Genomic DNA, 22,243 nt, shown 5'->3' with positions numbered 1-22,243 from the left:
AAGTTGATAGGCACAACTTTGCCCACTCATACATATACATGCCAAGTTTCATTAAGATACCTCTAACAGTTTTTTAGATACGCTGTCCACAAAATTGATTAATTTGTACACATTGTGTGCTTGCAATAGAGACTTGGTATAAATCAGGGCTTTCTTTATGCATCAAGAAAAACAAAAACAAAAGCAGAAAACATTTCCCTGCCTGCCTGCCTGCACCAGTGGTTGTACAATAGATGCTGCAAGAGCCTGACAAATTGTATTATACTGTACGAGCTGAAATTTTCGCGAATTGCTACTAGGAGAACATTTTCACGTGTTGTTAATTTCGCAGTTGCGAGGTCTAACTGTGCTTATCTGTTCGCACATTGTTTTTTTTCGCGTGTTGTTATTTTTGGGGTTCAAAGGCGATTCGCGAAATTCGCGAAAATAAAACCACCGCGAAAATTTCAGCTCGTACAGTACTGTATATGTCATATATTTTGTAAGTCTACATTTTCGCAAATCAGGACTTGCCGACTATTTCGCAAGTGGTTAAATTCGCGATTGTGGAGTCCTGTACTGAACGTAGAAAATATATGTGTGCATCACATTCATATTGGGATCAGTGTCATTATTTTCGTGTGTCTTTAATTTCGCGAGTAGCACCCGACTCGCAAAATTCAAGAATATACACATAACCTTGCGAAATATTCAGCGTATACAGTATTCAAAAGGTATTCATACACGCAGCCTTTCCTGCCTCTTATTGTCCTATAAAGCAGCCGTAGCCCCTGCATTGCATCATGCAAGCCTACACCTTGAACAACCACATCAATGCAGGCATCATTCCTAACAAAGAAAGATAAAACAAACAAACAACAAACAAACCTAGGCAGCACAAGGGAGATGTAGGTACAACCATCTTAAAAACCACAATATCATGATGATTCAGCAGGATGATACTGTATAAGCTGATATTTTCGCGAGGGTTTAATTTTCGCGAATTTCGAGAATCACAGTTGGATCGCGAATTTAACAACACGCGAAAATGTCTCCATGCGCCCTGTTAATAGTGCATTAACGTAAGCGTCAGCGTCAATTCGAAAATGTCTATGGTCTCGTCATTCGCGAAAATATCTGTACGCGAAAATAACAGCGTACCTATACAGTATCACAAACTCAATTGAGGACTCATAAGCCACACAAGACAAGACTTGCATTAAGTGTTCATGTTTTACCTTTTTAAAGTCATTCTCATACATTCACATTCAAAATGTTTGATGCCAAAAGAGTGTGTCTCTTAAAAGAAGAGAAAGAAGAAGGAGGAAAAAAGTTTCAAAAAGAATGTCACACAGGTGTATGAAAGTAGCACATTGAATCTTGTTTTTAAAGTTCAACTTTAATTTCTTCAAATTATTACACGTGAGAACCTTTAAAAAAAAAATTGTAATGTGATGCCAGAGACAGCATGGTACAGCATATTACAAAGAAAGAACGAAAAAGTTTATACACTCTGTGGAGCTCTGAAGCCATAGAACCATCAAATCATGTTTATCGATCAAAATTTGCATTTTTTAACCAACTACTCCGCAATAATTTTAAACTGAACATGGATCATATTGCAAAAACTGAGGGATAATATTATTACATATAGATCTGAGCACTGAAATCCCCCATAGGGGTATCCCACAATACATTTTATCATTTAAATCTTTGTGTTTCTTTAACTTTAAATATTGAGGACAGACTGATTTTGCAATGAAGTAACACATATTTCCTACAGACATTACGCCCATTGGCAAGTATTCTCGGGACTCATCTTACGCGGGTTAAAGTTTTCCCAGAAGTTTTCCCAGAAGATATCAGGAAGCATCAGCAATGCAATTACGGATTAGTGAAACACTCTGCAAAATTTTACAAAAAAAAAATACTTTCAAAAGTTTATATTCTTCATGTTTTTTGGAGTACCCATCAAGATTTTTTTTTTTCTGTCCTAGAATTGTTTTTCTTTTTTTTTGTGTGTGTGTGTGAATGAAGACTTACATTTCACCTTACATTCACCTTGCCTTTGTTTGAGATTGCCTATTCTATTAAAACACTGTATAAGAGTTTTAAGTGTATTTTAAAATGTACTGTACATGTAAAGACTCAAGTGGGAGCCCAGCCATAGAAAGGCCAATGGCCTATGTTGGCTCCTCCATATGATTGAGAGAATTTCATTTCTTCTTCTTCTTCTTCTCTCTCTCCCTCCCTCTCTCTCTGTACTATCTTTTGTATACTATCTGTGTGTGTGTGTGTGTGTGTGTGTGTAGGCCTATATTGTAAGCCAATGTAACATTATGTTCCCACCTTTGTTCTTTGCATTTTTATGAGAATTTGGTAATGAGTGAAATGGAAAATGGATATGAAAAATGAAAGATATTTGAGCAGTAAACAAATCTAAGTGTGAAGACTATGCTTTGGATTTCGAAGCATCTGGCAATATTGATTTGCACTTATTTGTGTGGTTTTTTTTTTTTACATAGTATTTCATGTAATGCATGTTTTTTCCCCTTTTTCCAAATCTAGACAAGTTCAGTGAATCTTGAACATTTTAGATGTCAAATCATTTCTTTGACTTCCCATTGGTTGTGTGATGTTTAATTAATTTGAACACCTGTATTAAAAGAAAATATGTATCCACTCTATTCTCTTTTTCATTTGTTTGAAGAATGTAATAATGATGTTAGAATTGGCTTTGTACATGTTGTAAGAATTGCTAAAGTTATTCAGGATTTTAGAATTATATATTGCCATCATTCTTATATTGCCATCTATTCTTATGATTAAAAAAAATGCATTTTCACATGAACTGTGGAATGAAAAGTTGACTGTCGGATGGGTGAGGATAGGAGTTGATTGTCTACTGTTCAGACTGAAAAGAATTATACAGTTGACTTTACACGTACTATCTATTCTAAAATCTACTCACACACAGAAACCACTTCACACAAGTGAGAGCAACTCATGTACCAAATGGTAATATAAATTCAAATAAAAAAGACAAAAGATTTCACAGTTGGATTTTTGTTCTCCATATCCTTTCAATAAAGTACCAGGCTATTTAGTGATTAATTTTTATACAGGATGATGCACCATAAGGTGAACTAGATATCACTGAAGGTGATTTATACCCCCGCCTTACGACACTCCTGTACTGGCACCCTGCTGAAAATAATGAAAGTTAACAAGTACAAAACAAAGTGTTACAGCATATGGAATCAGTTTTCTGTACAAAGAATTTGTAGCAACTGTGTGCTATTTTACATTCATTCCGTCATTCACTTTTCTAAGTGAGTAATGACAAAATTATTGACCAGTCAATAATGGTGATGGTCAAAACAGGGCAAACATAAATATACTGTAAAACACAATATTTTCACGACATGAAATTTTCATGAATTGGAACCCACAGCCTTTTTCGCGGCATGAAATATTTGTGAGTTACCTCTAAAATTCAATGCATACAGTGTAGACAAGAACTTTTACATGTGCGCATTTTAATTTTGCAAATCTCGCCTCTCGCGAAATTAAAATGCACGCAAACATTCCTTGTTTTACAGTTAGTTGCCCAGTTCAGATGTGTGATACAATTGTTTTTAGTGATATTGCCTCTTTCAGCTTTACATTATCAATGTGCACGAAACAGCAGAGTTTGAATTAAACCTTTAATCCTGAGCTTACACGAAAATTTCACCCAAATATATGTGTGGAATAGAAAGTGAATGCAGCAAATATTAAAACACATCAGTGAAGATTGAGGGAAATCTGACAGTCCATTCAAAAGTTATGAACTTTTAAAGTTTTGGTGCCACCATAACTGGATGAGAAGACTATTTAACAGTTTGTGACATTACTGCATTAATAGAAATTAATAAAAAGAAAATTCCACTAAATTTCATTGTTATGAAAAGTAACCATCTCTTCAACTCATAATAATGACACAAGTTTGGGTAATATTTACTGTCTTCCTGCTTTCTGAAAAGGTACAATTGTATCAAGTCAAGTACTCTTTTATTTTCCAAGAAATATGGTGAATTCTATTTTCTTTATATTGTTGTTCTGCAGTACTGGTACATACTATTGTGGTCTTCTCATCCAGTGATGATTGCATTGAAGTATTAAATTCATAACTTTTTAATAGGTTGATTTTCCTGTGATTGTGTCTACAGACTGTGCACATCAACAATTACTGGTACTGCAGTGCAGTGTGGCAAAAAAAAAAAGAAAGACTTTTTTGATATGCATACGGGCACAATAGCATTCATGGATCATAAATAATACCCAAAGTAGTCAGTACCAGGCCATCGTACACACATTTTTTTTTTTTTTAAAGAGTCTCTCTTTCATGATGTGCTGCAGCAGCGAGCACTGCATGCATAATGCATGCCGTCTGCCTGCAGATTATACTGGATATCCAATGCAATGAGGTATACGTGTACCGATATACATCGTACACCAATGGCACGTAGGAAACAAGATGAGGCCAGTACAGAATACGTGTAGTGCGTCCCTAATAGCATACAACCCATTCAGAATGCAACTAACCATTTTGAGTGGTTTGAACAGACTATCAGTGAGAATGTGTGCTCACCAGGGGGTCGCTATTAAACGTCAAATAAATTATGGGAAATTTATATCACATAGATGGTCATTCTTTTCAATTCTACCTCCCTGAAAATTGAAAACACATTTGGTAAAATACACCCAGGACCCCTAAATAGCAACAGCATGAACAAAAAGAGAAGAAATGCATCCCTATTTTTAGGGAAAACATCAACAACGTCCTTTGTCTGAAAAAAACAGACCATTTAAAATGACACTTTTTTCTTTTGATGTTGGGTGCTCAGCTGGTATGGACAGCCCTCCCCCCCCCCCCCCCCCCAGGTTAGACAAAGCTGATCATTCTACATCCTGTATTAATTTGGAGTGCAAACTGGAGCTTATAAATCATCTCATGTGTGTGTGCAGACACAGGTTGTAAATTAAATCATCAGGACAAGTACAACTGTACTTCTCAGATATCACTGCAGAATATTGTAGCAGTCATACAATTTGGTAACTCCTGAAATCTTGCACAGCTGGAGTATGTGTACCGGTAATTAAGAAGGGATGGTATAGTTTGGGTTGAGATGGGGATTCAAGTTTTAACTTTTTCATGTTCATGACATCATGCATGCACAACAGTAAAATAATGTAAGAGTTCCACAAAATTCATTTTTCATGAAGAGTACACATTCCATCAGCTTGGTACTGGCATTTACTACACACATGTTTACAAGGGTAACATTATTCCCCCTTTTTAAAAGAGGAAAAGTCTTTTAAAGTGTTCTTTCATTATGCTAGAAAAATGAAAATATGTTGAAATCTCTTTATTTTCTTTCAGAATATGTTGTGTCAAAACATGACATCATGAACTGTTCAGTCTTCTTTAAATTCCAGCGACAACCAGATCACAAAAAGAGCACTTTTAAAACCTGCTTCTATAATTGATTTCGGTATTTGCTGCTTCCATAAAATAACACATTCTATTTGTGTGCACTGCACAATACAACTCTAGGTACAAATTGTATGTCAAGTTGTACATCATTCATCTTCATCAACTGCAACCCCCCCCCCAAAAAAAAAGTCTATATTATGCGTGACCTGCCACAACAAAAGGATCCGAAATTAAGTTGCTGATGGCTGAGCTGAGAAAATCGTGTTTAAAGGGTGTGTACAGTTCTGGTCAAGGTGAGGATTTAGTTTTTAACGTTTTGCGAGATATTCAGAAACCACTCTATGAGATGTCAAAGAGCATGCAATTCTAAGAGGTATCAAAAGTTTATTCGATAAAAATTGGTTTTGAAATGGCTGAGATATCCAAAAACAAGGTGAAACAAAGAGATCCTAATAAAGTTGTGGCATGTCGCCTTTTATTATTAGCACTTTTTTGGATATCTCAGGCATTTGACAACCAATTTTCATCAAATAAACGTTGAATCCTTCTTAAAATTACATGCTCTTTCATATTCCATAAGAGGCTTTTCATTATCTCACTTAGGAATGTTCAAAACATGAATCCCCACCTCAACCAGTACTGTACAGTCCCTTTAAGGTCAGATTATCAAAATCAGTCAAAATCATCAAATTTCTGTTGCTGGCATAGTGTTGTAATCTAATATTTTGTCTATCATCCGCCCAAATTTTGAAGCAAAATGATCTTAAAAGGAAAGGCAAGAAAGTAGCATTTTCTGGGCCATGATTTTCTGACTTTCAATGGAACAGAAACGTGTCAAAAGATTTTGATTTATTGTAGCGCTGCAGATAGACTCCGCCCCTAGCAAGGAGAGAGTGATCTTATTGGTCAGTGCGAGGCATCCTGGTTACTGATTGGTTGTGCGTAGACTGCTGCTAAGCTTGAATGAACATCGTGGAAGTTGCTACTGTATGATTAATGAGCAGACCTTCTATTGTACAAAAATGCATGTTAAAATTGTCTTTCCTCCCCTTGATCACGATTGCGTTGGAAAGAAAACTTTGAAAGCAGTTTTCTCGAAATGCTAATTTTCCTGACCACTCAACATGGTCTAATGAAATCATCAATATCTCCGCACCCGAGTACTTTTATGAGTCGTGTTTTGAAATTAAAGTGGAAGAGTAAGGCAATAACATCACGTGTCATTTTCAGAAAATCAACCTCCCTCGACTTTCGGATCCTTTTCTTGTACATGTACAAAATATGTAGTTGGTCACATATAATTATATCACTATTCAATTCTATCTCTTGGTATCATAATATTTTATGCCATTTGCTTTCAGCAAGCAGCTTTCAAGCATTGTGCAGATTTCTACAAATGTTTAAGCCCATGGGAGAACAACCCAGAGTACCCTTCCAATTGGGAGCACTATCCAAACAAAAGATCCATTATAATCATCTTATCATACTGATTATGTTGTACTTGAACAGCTGATGATTTATTACGAAGTAATATGGCCCTAAATAGTGAGAAGTGAGGACAATATGTTTTCATAGTAGGCCCGTTCACAAACAACGAAAATCGAAATTTCAATCGCGATCCAAATTTCGATTTTTTTTTTCGACCGTTCATACACAGGGAAAAATCGCACTTCGCAGCAAGGAAAGAACGATCAGTGGCCAAACTGCGCATGCGCGAATCTTGCATGACCGAAGACTGACCCCGCAGTCCCAATAGAGTTTCGCACGCGCCACGAACGATGGGATTAAAAATACCGATTTCCGAATCTCGATCGCGCTCACACACACGACGCTTGGCAAAATAATCGCGATTATTCTGAAAAATCGCACTAATAGTGCGAGTTGGATCGCGATAAGGATCGCGGTAATTAGTGAGATTTTTCTGTCCACACTGGAAAAAATTTCGAAATTTTGATCGCGATAAGAAAATCGATTTTTAAATCGCACTTTTTCCCTTGTGTGTGAACAGGCCTATTATCAGACCATCTACATTTATGTAGCATACACTGTAGTCATTATCACTGGTAGATCAAAGAATGCTGCACCAGCTCTAGCTCTTTACATTTTTTTTTTTTCCTGGTACTGGTACCGTACACATCTGTTTCACCGTTGCTGGTATCCATTTTCACACTACCCAATTATAATCATCATTAACATTGGAATTTTTATACATTGTATGTAATCATACATTATTCAAAAGTTTCTATCATCATCACCTCATTACTTGTAATATAATAAGAGTCATCACTATAATGGAAGTCACAATCATGTTAATGCATGATAAAATTCATATTAACCTGTAACGTTTTAAGCTGAGAACTTATCTTGTCTTTGACTCGAAAGACAATACACTACATTCAAGGAAACTATAATGCAAATACATTGTTGTTGCTTTTTTACAGGTTGTTTGCATTTCATTTGATAGAAGGAGGATGAGTTACGGCTCTATCTCCAAAGTCTTAGTTCTAGTCCTACAAGTGTAGTCCTAGATTGCACATTCTGTAGGTTTGCCTGGTGAACTGCACTGATAAACCTTTAAATGTGGGAATCAGGTTACATGAAAAGAATTAATTTTGACAAACCTAATTTTCCATTTAGAGGTCAAATATATGAACCGAGGCATGATACGACACAGTTGGAACCATTCGGATAAGAAACTATACAACATAATAATATGCAAATATTCTCTTTCCACTTTTCAAGTGTCAATCTACTAATTTGATCTTTGCTCATGTGTAATATAAAGCAGCAGTACATAGCACAAAACTCTTGAATTTGCAACCAACCTTTAAAACAAATTATACTTACAGGCTCATTTATAAAAAAAAAAAAAAAAAAAAAAAAATGAAATTTGACGGGTTGGAATTACAACTTCTCATCCATTACATGAAATGACTGATCAAACAATTCTGTTCACAGTATGCACCACAAGCAACAGTTTTAAAATTTACCATTTTGACAAGAGACTCAGTTTCTCTGCCTGTAACATTCAATTATTCAAGCCTGCAGGGGAATTGTTGTGCTGGTCAAAAGTATTTAGAACCCTTATCATTTTATGCAAAAAGAAAAAAAAAAATGAACAATATATAATGTAGAAATTTGAAGATTAAAGTAAATATGGGGGTAAGTCCCTACAGGAACAGCTTGTAGCCTACCAGCACCTCAATCCTCATGGTCCAAACCCACTGAAAGATACATGTACAGCTGTAAAAGTACTGAGCCATGGAAAATATTAAAATACCCATAAAATTAGGCAATGGGAATTTCTGTAACATGGTTAAAGTATCAACTAACAAAAACAGAATCATTCAGAGAGGCTGCCTACATAAATCCCTTTAGAGTGCATCCTCACATGCAATATCTGTCCAAGTGTCTGAGACCCCATTCCCATCTTTAGGGTGTGTTCAAGCACTCGAAATGGTCAAGTTTGTGTACGAGGCGCACAGTGTGCACATTCCTTTCCTCTTCTTCCCTTTCTATTGTTTTCTTTTTCCCATAGCGCTTAGAGACATTTTATGTAATAACGCCCTATATAAATGCCGTAAATTATTATTATTATTATTATTATTATTATTATTATTATGGTGGAAAAGATCCAGAATGAGCTTGTTGCAATGTCCCGAGATGAATTTTTCACTTTAAAGTGAAAACAAAGTTCTGGTAAGGGCTTGAGAACCCGTTTGGCACCATTTCTTGCTTGCAATATATCGAAAGAGTCTACAAAGAAACCTACCTGGCTGACGCGGTTTGCCGGAATGATGAGTCGTTTTGGAGTATTTTGAGAAAAATAATAAAAGTCGGTAGACCGACTTTTATTCCAGAAGGCTCCAGACTAACTCGGTCTCAGGGAAAACTCGACCCTATTTCAGACAACTAACACACAGTTCGTGATCGCCATGTTCATCAGTACTCTATAATACTACGGGTACCAAACGAGGCCTTACTGAGCAGACAGGAAAGTGCGTGCTAATCCTGTACAAAACAAATGGACAGCGCGCTGTCCTCAAGCCTACTAGTATACACACATCACCTCAGTTGCTGAGACGCGCGGTCTTTAAAGTTTTTGTTGTTGTTTATCAAGCGTCTTTGATTGTTTTTAGAGGTGCTTGAGAGGTGCACACTAATTTTGCATGCGCGCCAAAGAGGTTTTTGATGCGCGCTTTGTAACAACTCGGACCATTACTGCGAGTAGCCAGAATGCTACAATGTAGTTACCACAGGCCGCTCCCATATGCATACACTGTAGTACACCACACTGTACAATCCAGAGGGACAACCAATACAACTCATCCCGCCGTCAAGCAAAGCGAGGCCGAGTTATCCCCGAGTCCGAGTCTAGCCTGACCCCTTTCGGGTAAGTTCTGAGACTGAACGTTTTTGGTTAATATTTCCCATAAATTTCGTCGTTACCCATCGAATATCTTGTTATTACAGCGTTATTCCGCACATTTCCAAGGCATGCGTTCACTTTTTTGGAGCAAAATTTGACAACTTTTGCAGGCATACCAAAACTTTTTTTGGGCTTTAAGTAACCATGATATCATACGGAACTAGAAAAGCACTCTGACAGTGCATACAATGTACCTCTACCAAGCAGTTCATTCCCACCACTGATCTTGTTCTTCCATCATGTCCATAGAGATCAATGATCTCCATTCATATAATTAATATGTACAGCTGAAAATCGCCCAATTTCCCAATATACCGTACAATGTAGAAGTCTTTTGTTTATAAAATGTTATCAGCTGCCAGCTGCATGGCACCTCGTCCAAGCAGAGCATGCACTCTGTAAGTGCGCGTAATGCAAACCTCAAATAGGCACAGCTTGATCTCCCAAGTTCATTGGACTTGTGCCGAAAGGGTGGGTTGGGTGGCGGCGCGTTGCGTTAATGGGAACACCACCCTTCGTCCAAAGCCCCCTCGGTTTTGCCGAAAGGGTGCGTTGGGAGCGTTGGGTCGCGTCGCGTTGACTGGAACCCCACCCTTCGTCCAAAGCCCCCCCCCCCCCCCCGGTTTTTTTTTTTCATTAAAAGGCGAGTTTTGAATTTATATTTAATCTTCAAACAACCATTTCAAAGAGGCTATCGTCCGGATCGGTTTACACTCTATTACCACCTGGTCTACAGCCAGTTGGTCTATTTACAGACTGTTTAATATCAGTTGGTCTATTTATAGACTGTTTAATATCAGTTGGTCTAATAACCAGTTGGTCTAGTCATCATTTCGTCCAATTACTGTTTGGTCTAATTGTTATTTGGTTTAATTACTATTTGGTCTACAGTCAATTCGTCTAATAATAGCCATTTGGTCTATTTTTGGTCTATTATGAGTCGGTCTAATTCCATTTCGTCTAATCATCAAGTTGTCTAAAATAAAACTAAATTTGTCCAATATAAATTTGGTGTACACATCCATAAAAAGGCCCCCCCCCCCCCCAAAAAAAAAAAAAATAGCCCAGTTGGTCATATATGTAGACGAAACGATGATTGCACCAAATGGTACCTGATTAGACCAGGAGGCTGGCTATTAGACCAAATGACAATAAGATCAATGGTTATTAGACTAAATGGGTGTAGACTAAATGATGATAGACAGAGGCTAGACCAACTGGGCAATGGACCAAAATTAATGATGTGTACACCAAATTTATATTGGACAAAATAATTTGGTTTTATTTTAGACCATTTGATGATTAGACGAAATGGAATTAGACCAACTCATAATAGACCAAATCGGTATTTGATGATATAAATTGGTGTTAGACTAAAAAATAGACCAAATGGCTATTATTAGACGAATTGACTGTAGACCAAATAGTAATTAAACTAAATAACAATTAGACCAAACAGTAATTGGACGAAATGATGACTAGACCAAATGGTTATTAGACCAACTGATATTAAACAGTCTATTAGACCAACTGGCTGTAGACCAAGTGGTAATAGAGTGTAAACCGATAATAATGATGATACAAAAAAAAAAAAAATAATAATAATAATAATACATTACATTTGTAATGCGCTTAATACAAAATGGAATTAGACTAACTTTCGTCTCTTCCCTGTGCGCTTAGAAACCGATCCGGACAATAGCCTCTTTGAAATGGTTGTTTGAAGGTTAAATTATGAATTCAAAACTCGTCTTTTAATATTACAAAAGTGTACATGAGAAAAAGTACCAACGCACCCTTTCGGCAAAACCAGGGGGGGCTTTGGACGAAGGGTGGGGTTCCAGTCAACGCGACGCGACCCAATGCTCCCAACGCACCCTTTCGGCAAAACCGGGGGGGGGGGGGCTTTGGACGAAGGGCGGTGTTCCCATTTACACGACGCGCCACCACCCAACCCACCCTTTCGGCACAAGCCAGTTCATTGACCCTTCCTGCCAAAAGATTTTTTAAAATTCATAAAAATTCATAAAAATTCCCATATTGCTACCAGAATTTAATGATCTGTTACTTGTGTCATTACCAACCTTTCCTGTAAGTTTTATCCAAATCACAACCTTGCAAAATTCACAACTTTTCGAGTTATTTTGCCAACAGACTAATGAACAAACAAACAAACCAATGCAGGCACAAACATACCATCCTTGGCAGAGGTATTTAATGATAAAGACTCTCCAAACATAAAGAAAACAAGGAAAAGTAGAAATTACGCGGCGCGTAACACAGTGTAGTCCCCGCCGGAAGTAGCATTTTGTAGCAAAATGTGCAATATAGGTAAAAAATCAAGGTCAAAGGTCAAAGAAGTCAAAGGTCAAAATTCTGTGTAAAAGTTTTGAAGCCCTCACCTAGTGCCATCACATAAAGCAAACGGAATCGAAATCGGGTTAGAAATGGCGAAGGAGTAGCATTTTGTAGCCAATGTACAATACAGGTCAAAAATCAAGGTCAAAGGTCAAAGAAGGCAAAGGTTAAAATTCTGTGTAAAGTTTTGAAGCCCTCACCTAGTGCCATCACATAAAGCAAACGGAATCGAAATCGGGTTAGAAATGGCGAAGGAGTAGCATTTTGTAGCCAATGTACAATACAGGTCAAAAATCAAGGTCAAAGGTCAAAGAAGGCAAAGGTCAAAATTCTGTGTAGAAGTTTTGAAGCCCTCACCTAGTGCCATCACATAAAGCAAACGGAATCGAAATCGGGTTAGAAATGGCGAAGGAGTAGCATTTTGTAGCCAATGTACAATACAGGTCAAAAATAAGGTCAAAGGTCAAAGAAGGTAAAGGTCAAAATTCTGTGTAAAGTTTTGAAGCCCTCACCTAGTGCCATCACATAAAGCAAACGGAATCGAAATCGGGTTAGAAATGGCGAAGGAGTAGCATTTTGTAGCCAATGTACAATACAGGTCAAAAATCAAGGTCAAAGGTCAAAGAAGGCAAAGGTCAAAATTCTGTGTAGAAGTTTTGAAGCCCTCACCTAGTGCCATCACATAAAGCAAACGGAATCGAAATCGGGCTAGAAATGGCGAAGGAGTAGCATTTTGTAGCAAACTGTACAATAGGTCACAACTGAAATTCTGTGTACAAGTTTTAAAGCTCCCATGTAGTGCTATCATATAAAGCAAACAGAATCAAAATTGGCTCATAAATGACAGAGAAGTACGTTAGCAAATTTAACATTTTGATCACACACGGACGCACACACGAACGGACGCACAGACACACACACGTACGGAGCCCGTTTCATAGTCCCCTGCTCGAACTCGTTCGGCGGGGAAAAAAATAAACCTTACACAAGTTTGCCTTTGCTCAATAACCGATACCCGAGTGGAATGATCACAAGTTCTGTCACTTGATTTTGAACTTACAGTTGTATTCAAAAAATTCCCAGGAGTACACAAGTAGACCACTCTTTGCAAACACACCAGCAGTTAGAACTCTATCACAGTATTTTGAAAGGAGATCTTGAGTAGAAGAAAAAACATGGGTAGATACACTTGGTTTGCGGTTCACCATGTATGTATAGTCCTGAGAAGGACTGTTGGAGTGACAGGAGAAGGAAAGAAAGAAAAGTTGGTTGAGAGGTGAGAATTGAGTAAGAGTATTCTTTCTGGAATGAGTGTAGTCCTGAAAAGGACTGTGAACCAAGGAAGTATAGAACCAAGGAAGTATAGGAGAGTAAGAGACTCAACGTTACGGACAGTTGACTGTCCGTCCTCAGGAGCCTCCTGAGGACGGACAGTCAACTGTCCGAAACGTTGAGTCTCTTACTCTCCTATACTTCCTTGGTTCTATACTTCCTTGGTTCACAGTCCTTTTCAGGACTACACTCATTCCAGAAAGAATACTCTTACTCAATTCTCACCTCTCAACCAACTTTTCTTTCTTTCCTTCTCCTGTCACTCCAACAGTCCTTCTCAGGACTATACATACATGGTGAACCGCAAACCAAGTGTATCTAATACCACGCCATGCAAACACCTTCTCTCAAAAATCATCCAAAACATGGGTAATCGTGTAGAAATGCACACCATGCACACCTACCATTTCCTTCCTTAATTTGTCAATAAAACTTTTCGTGGCTATCAGAAATGTCAAGATGAACCATATCTGATGGTTTCATGAAATTTCATAGCCAATTACAGAAGAAAATTAGCTAATTTTGACTCAAAAAGTACGCCGATCGACGGCTGTATCAGCGTAGCATGATTGATGATCGATTATGTGGAAAAGCGATATAATGATGATGATCGATCGTTGTAGTCTGTGGTACAGCCGCTTGTTTGGTGTTTAACCACAATAATTACGTCGGCTTAACAGTAAAAAGTTGAAGAAAGTGATCTCGATGCGTCTGTTTTTTGTTATTTTAATAAATTTTCTCCTGCGTGCTGCGTTTGACTGTATACAAACATGTATCTGTCAACATATTTTGCTGACTGAATGATGGGAGGATAATATGTGTGAAACAATAAAAGACAATAAAATGGACCTTACTACGAAACAAAAGCAAATATTGGGGTTGCAGTTCTTGTATACATAATTAATAAAATGAAATGGAAAAATGAATAGCGTTATTATCATAAAAACAATGATTTATACTGTAAACTGAACTTATCAATTAAAAACATAAATTTAATACCATTTACCATCACCAGAAACAAACAACAAATCCCCTTCGAATTCAACTTCCTCCTCATCTTCTTTTCTCTCTCTTTCTCTCTCTCCCTCCTTCTAATAGCCTTACTCTTTTCTTCTACTTTTCCTTCAACTTCATTCTTTTCCCTTCAACACTATTCAAATTAAATCATCAACTTTTGTCATGAATCAATACTTGCCACAATTTCTAAAGAAAGGACATCTAAATCCTGGTATGAATAATATGTATCAATAATTTAAATAGTGATAATCATGATAGTGGCAATGAAAAGAATGAGAAAAATACGAAAATGAAAGTAGATCTAGGGCCCACACGTATTGCACAAGTCGTGTTAATATTGTTAGTAAGCGGCTAATTAGAGACTACCAGAATCGATTATAATCGTTGACATAGTTCTCTGTGAAATCGATGCACTAGTTACTACGTCGGAACTATGATCGCGACCGACGTACTTTTCAACTCCGATTTCTCATTTTTCTTTCCTTTTCGGCTTTCTAATTCAATGAAAACTCTCTGATATGGTTCAATTTAGCATCTCCAAGAGCTGCACAAAATTTTATCGGCAAACGGCTAAGCGAACGGTAGGTGTGCATTTCTACATGATTACCAAAACATGCACCAAATACACACTTTGTACATTACCTCACATCAGCCTCTGCAGCTCTGTCTGTCATACATTGTAGAATGACACACGAAACCTCAACACAACCACACAAGTCAAAGTCATCTTTGTGATAGGCTGCATAGCCCGATGAAGATTGAACATGATTGTAATATATATCATTGTGTTCAGTATAAAACAAATGTTGACTGCTTAATCACTCCACTCCAGGTCATAATGTCTACGGGTACAAATCCTTTGCCCGTATTAATAGGGCCTACTTGTGAATACAGCCGACAGCAGGATGACCTTTGCCTTCGTTCTGCTTTTGTTTACATGTCTGGTAGTGGAAGAATCAACTTTGGCAGAGAGGTGAAGGACTACGGAATAGCAACATGACGTATGACTATTACACTATTTTGGAACAGCCAGTTATACAGTAAAATACAGTTGTATATCACAATACTGACAACCATTGTTAACGTCATGACGGCTAGAAACAAACATTGACGGTACATCTACATGTAATGTATACTGAACTGAAGAACGAGAATGTTGTGTTTACACAGGTTCAGACATCAACCTAAAACAATATCTTCAAACTGAGTGTTAACTGTTAGATCCACCTACCTTGAGACTGATCAGTGATCACTGAAGTGAAGATATGTGTTGAGCTCGTGTTTGTTGAATTCAGAGTTTGTACAGTTTGAATAAAGCTGATATCATTAGCAGATCAGCTACATGGACACCATGCCGGGCCTGGGTCCGTCCATCCACAGTTTATAAAGTAAACAAAGACCTCTGAACTATAGAGACATCAAGGTAAATGACGACAATTCTCCAGAGCTAGCAAAGTTTATAGATCTGTATGTATGGAGACTCATCAGACAGACAACGTGTTCGGGTCTTCGCAATCCGCTCTGGCATTTTCTACTGCATGCAATTTCTTGTACACGTTGCTGAGAAGTGATCGTCAGAATCAGTCCTTCAAAGAATCGGATGAAATCTAATATTGTAATTAAAAAAAATAGTAACCTCACAAACAGCTTTCAAGTAACGATTGTAGGATCTTGCAGTAGATCATGAGATGGTCTACCAGGTCCAGGTAATGAGTCAGTGACACAGCTTACACTAGTTACAGAGTCGTAAATATGCTGCACAGCGTACCAGCTAGCGAGTACGAGTATGGTCGTTGGTATTGCCTGCTTGCCTGCTGCATACACTCACTCACTGGTAAAATCAGTACAGCGTGTCGCGCATCAAGCAGGCAGACCTTGCACCAACACTGGCGGCTACACAGTTCAGTAGCTGCCTCACAGCCAGCGAGACACTCGGAACAGAACTCTTCCACTCGTACTCGGGGGCAGCGGCGGTGGGGACAGCTTGCGGTGGTCGAGGGGCGAGGAAAGGGAGGAGCAAGGGTGCAGGCACTGGCAGGGGAGCGTTGCGGGGCGACTTTCACCGCTGTTTGACCTCGCTCGACGCGCTTTAGCTGTGACGTGAAAGCCGGTGGGCGTTGCACTTGGTGTATACGTGAACTTCACTGAGACGATATAAAAGTCGAATGAACGATGACGATAGATCGAGGATACGATCCACGAGCGTCAACACGTAAAACAGCAGACTACACACTTACCACGCACCGACAGTATCTTCCAACGATCGCAATGGGTATATGGTTAGATAGTATTCATGTAATCGGACTCGGAAATCGGACAGCCCAGGGAGCTCACCTCCGCTCCCTGGACAGCCAAGGGCAGCTGCAGTGCAGTGCAGTGTCATGTCTACGTCGGGTTGACTTTCGTGACCATGCATGGGCGTGGCTTGGTGGTGAAGCAAAACGACGAATCCGGCCGGAGGATCACGATGAAGGATATGGATGGGGAACGGGGGATCCCCTTTTTCTGATTGGGTTGGGGCCGGGGTGGGGCGGGCGGATACAGTCACCCAGAGCGTCTCAAGCTCTACCCTTGCTGCGAATTCGTCGTTCCTCGTGAATAGATGCTGAAACTGGTGATGGTTCCAGTATAATTTTGATGTGACATTCACATTGTGACAATTTCATCGCTACCGATGAAAATGATAATTAATGCATGCAGTGCAAATGCAATAATTTTCATCGTAATTTATCTGAATTACGGTTTCTTCCCACGCGTGTAAAATGTGTATGTTTCTATCAACCGAGGCAACCGTTCTCATGAATTCATAAACAGTGATCTTACTGCCTCTTTCTCTTTTAGGCCTACTCATTTATTAATATTGTAATCATAATGTGCGTGTGTGTGTGTGTGTGTGTGTGTGTGTGTGTGTGTGTGTGTACAACTATGTCAGTGTGTGTGTGTGCGCGGTAAATGCGGACAATTCATGTTCAATTATTGACTGTGGTAGATTTCTATAGGGCCTAAGCATTTTATTTTGGGAAACCGGTGTCAGTCAAAGAGATCATCTGCATCAATATATATGGCATGTATAGTGTGTGTGTGTGTGTGTGTGTGTGTGTGTGTGTGTGTGTGTGTGTATGTGTACTTAAAGGAGATTTCTAGTGCAGTTGAAAGTTAGTCTGAAAAGAAGAAGTAAAATTTTCTTTGCACAACAATGAATATTTGATAAATAATCGGAGTTTAAAATAATGAAGTTTTGACATTATGTATTTTCGCCAACTTTTCAGGAATCAGTGCATACAGCTTGAAGACTGACAAGAATACACGAATAGTGAAGTGATGATGTCATGCCCTCATAACATTCCATAATTCTAGTCTGTGCATAAAATCTTTGAAATTTCCAGTTTTTCATTCAAAGGCAACTTATGCCCCAGTCTCAAATTCTGACATATCTTACTGATCATTATTCTTAGGTTATTCAACCAGGAATAATATCTTGGTTTAAATTTCAGTAACAGTTAGAAACATTGAATTATTGTCATTCGTTTTTTTTTACACCGTACACTGTAGGATGATTACATTGTCACCCCACTCATTTGCATTTATTCATATTTACTGTACGAGAAGTGTGCTGCATAACTTAGTGAAACTTAGCAATTTCATAACTTCCTCAATTTTACCCAATTTTGATCAAATTTTCTGTGCTGCACTTGAAAGGTTTTACTAACTCGTCAGACTAACTTACCTATACTGGACTGGCCCCTCTCTGAAAGGGATGGTACAGTATTGTTGGAGATGAGAATTGGGCTTATAATAATTTTTGCAAGATATCAAGAAAACACTTATGAAATAGTACAGCGCATACCATTTTAAAGGGAATTCAAAGTTGATTTGATAAAAATTGGGTTTGGAATGACTGAAACATCCAAAAACAAAGTAAAAGAAAGCATTCGTAATAAAGTGTGGGTCCCACACTTTATTAGAATCGCTCTGTTTTGGATATCTCAGCCATTTCAAAACCAATTTTCATCAAAACGTTGATTTCCTCATGGAATTACATGCTCTTTCATATTTCATAAGAGGTTTCTCATTATCTCATCTAAAAATTGAAACCTGAAATTAGGTCTCAACCAAAACTATATAATCCCTTTAAACATACATCGTTGTTATTGAGAAAATACATGAAACGTACAATAAGCCATGACTTTTTTATCCTGAGTAGTCCGATTTTGACGAAAATTTGACAGATCTAACAGTGTTTCATGATGATGTCCTCGTCCGTATTTCACTTTGGAACAGAGTTAAAATTTTATGAGCTATTTGCAAAAGGAGTAATATTATAAGCATGGGAAACAACTAATATGTCGTTATCCATTACTCTCTTAATTTCTAGGATTTATTTTTAAGTCCTAAGGATTTATTTCTTTAAGTCCTAGCGGACTGTAGATACGGACAGAACCTTAGGACTTAAAAGTAAGTCTTAGCTAGGATTTAAAAATTTAAGTCTATGTTCGACTTAAATTTCAAGTCTATAGGATTTATTTTTTAAGTCTTATTAGATTACATTTAAATCTTTCTTAGACTTGTTTTTAGAATAAATCCAGCTTGGATTTAAACGACAAAAGACTTATTTTAAGCCTTCCTTGGATTTATTTCAAATAAATCCATCATGGATTTAAAATCAGACTACTGAAAATGACAGCCAGTTGATGCACTTTCTTCACATGTAAAGGTCTATTTATTTTAACAAAATCAAACTGATGCATTTTTCACAAACATCGATAAGTTACAAAATATAGAGATGATTGTCATACACATGTAGGCTCCAGAAAAAATGAAATACGACATGATGAAAACAGAGCATATTTTGCAATAGTCTCAGATGGTCACATCTTCACATTCATGTTACTGATGCTTTTTTCACTGTGTTCTGTAAACAAGTTACTAGACGACTGGAACCTTCATTGCCAAATAGATTACTTTTTTCACGTTTTTTTTTTTTTTTAATCTTGCAAGATGACTCCATACGACTCGATTCACTTTCATTTTATGTATTTCTTTCCCTGGTGAGCATCGTTAAGTCGTAAGATGGAAACTATGAACAAATATAAGATTATATCATAATGAATTCTAATAACTTAAATTTTAGAAATGATGCTGTGTAATAAACAATACAGCCTCCATTAAGTTGACGTTTAGATTTACACGATTTGTACGTCCCATGCATGCAATTTAAAGAATTATTTGATTTTGTGGAATGATGCATAGTATAAATTTAATCAAGAGGGAAGTAAAGGCCAAAATTAGTGTAATCAAGAGAAGAAATTTCCCTACACAGAATGGTGTAAAGACTATGAAAATCAGCTACGAAATAAGGAAGATATGCCTCTTTTCAATTTCACACATTTCCAGAAAACAGATCTTGTCCAGTCTTTATGAACGTCCAAATGAGGGAATTGATGATGTCATTCCTTCAAAATATTTTTACACTTTTCACCTGCATGTATTTGCATATTCATGTTTTCTGAAAACGTGTTACATTTCCTTATATCTTACAAGACTTTCCTAATTTTTCCACTATTCCGTAGAGAAAATTTACAATTGAATCCAAACTGTATTACATACAACAGTAGGGAGCAAGATCTATGTAAACTCTGAAGTAAATTCACCTTAAAACATTAAGAAGCTCAAATAACAATTAACATTCTAAACTTACTTCTAAAATTCCTTGAATATCGATTGTCTGAAATGGATTTACATAAGTACATTTCCATACTGCATTTTGGTAGATAAAATGTTTGACAAAAGAATATACAAATTCCTGCTTAATCTATTGATATTTAAGAATCCATCTCAACTGATGACAGGGAACCATCTCAAGAGACTGTTCAAGTGAGATGGACCACTAGTTTCTTAATTACTTTGATGTCATATCTCGTAACAAAGCACTATGTTGAAGTGATGCAATCTGAATTTTTAACTAGAATTATCACTCATTGTGATTAATATACCCCCACCCACAACTGAGGGAATTAGCTCAACCAGGATTATTTTTTCTTACTTTTTAATAAAGAAAAAAATTACCATGGCAATGCACTGTTTCACCTCTCAAATCAAGTGCTCAAAAACTGAGTGAGCAAGATAAATAAACTGACGATTTCTATGGTTTTTAATTTTACTAAAAATTGTGTAACCATGGCAACACAATGTTGGACATTAAAAAAAAAATGAAGTTTGCACAACTAAAGGCCCTATATCATAGCCGTCATATGTGCCAAATTTCAAGCTAAATGCTAAAAGGGTGAGGGGTTTAGTTGAATTCACATTACTGTATCATTTTCATGCAAAATATACTGTTACCATGGCAACACATTTTCCACACTGACAAAAGATTTTTTGCACATCTAGGTAATGCAGAGGTAACATGTGCCAAATTTGAAGTTTGAATTTGAAAATGCTCTGATGTTTGTATGATTTTCATTGAAAATGCACCGTTACTATGGCAACACATTGTTTAACAATGATGAAATATGAAGTTTGCATATTTCTGAACTACAATGGTTGCATGTGCCAAATTTCAAGCCAAATGCTCAAAGACTGAGGGAGTTACCTGAATCCAAAATATTTTTGTACGATTTTCATTCAAACTATGTTGTTACCATGGCAACACAATGATCAACAATGACAAAAGGTTAAGTTTGCACATCTACGTACCATAGTGGTCAGGTGTGCCAAATTTCAAGCTAAATGCTCAAAGACTGAGGTTGTTACATGAATCCACAATATCTTTGTATGCATTTTAGTGAAAAGATGCTGTTACTATGGCAACGCATTGTTCACCATTGATGAAAGATTAAGTTTGCACATCTATATGCTAAAGTTGTTGCATGTGCCAAATGTCAAGCCAATTACTCAAAGAGTGAGGGAGTTAACTGAATCCACAATATTTTTGTATGATTTTCATTCAAAATATGCCGTTACCATGGCAACACATTGATCGACACTTACGAAAGAATACGTTTACACATCTACATACCACAGTGGTCTGTTGTGCCAAATTTCTAGCTAAATGCTCGAAGACTAAAGGAAGTGAGCTGAATCCACAGTATTTTTGTATGTTTTTTTGGTTTAAAAAAAGCTGTTACCATGGCAAAGCATTGCTCACCACATTGTTTCCATATCTATATACCATAGTGGTCATGTGTGCCAAATTTCAAGTCAAATGCTCTAAATTTGTTTAAGGTGCCCACCTGCGCTGAATCTATCCTTCCTCGTGGGTTCAAGCACATACTTTGGCTGGAAAACCAAAGTTTATTTCTTTATAAATAGAGAGTTTCATATTAAAGTGTTTAGCCACAACGTCATAATGAAAATAGCAACAAATCAGCGCTCAATAAATATGATGGACAATGGCTCAACAACACTGTGGGAGTGATGAAAATTAGGTAATCTTTGAATAATTACAAAAGTGTTCAGGGGAACTTAAAACTTTCTTCTTTCAATTTAAATCAATGCGGATCTGGCATTACTTTTTTTTTCATCATCAACCAGACATAATATACAGAAAACAAGCCAAAGATGAACAATAAATAAATTGAAACTGGACGTGTATAAAAACTTGAAATATTGTTTAAATGTTCACGCAGCAATGCAAATGCAAAAGTGAG

At 37.3% G+C, this 22,243-nt stretch overlaps 1 pseudogene; it reads right to left on the bottom strand.

Annotated features, from left to right (window-relative positions):
* LOC140229638 (vitamin D3 receptor-like) overlaps positions 1-15,840 on the bottom strand; it is an 86,995-nt pseudogene extending 71,155 nt beyond the window's left edge.
* Positions 15,841-22,243: the final 6,403 nt, after the last annotated feature.

The sequence above is a fragment of the Diadema setosum genome, chromosome 6 (assembly GCF_964275005.1).
Source record: "Diadema setosum chromosome 6, eeDiaSeto1, whole genome shotgun sequence".
Lineage (NCBI taxonomy): Eukaryota > Metazoa > Echinodermata > Echinoidea > Diadematoida > Diadematidae > Diadema > Diadema setosum.
The sequence above is the reverse complement of the archived record's forward strand: the minus strand, read 5'-3'. Positions and strand labels throughout refer to the sequence as shown.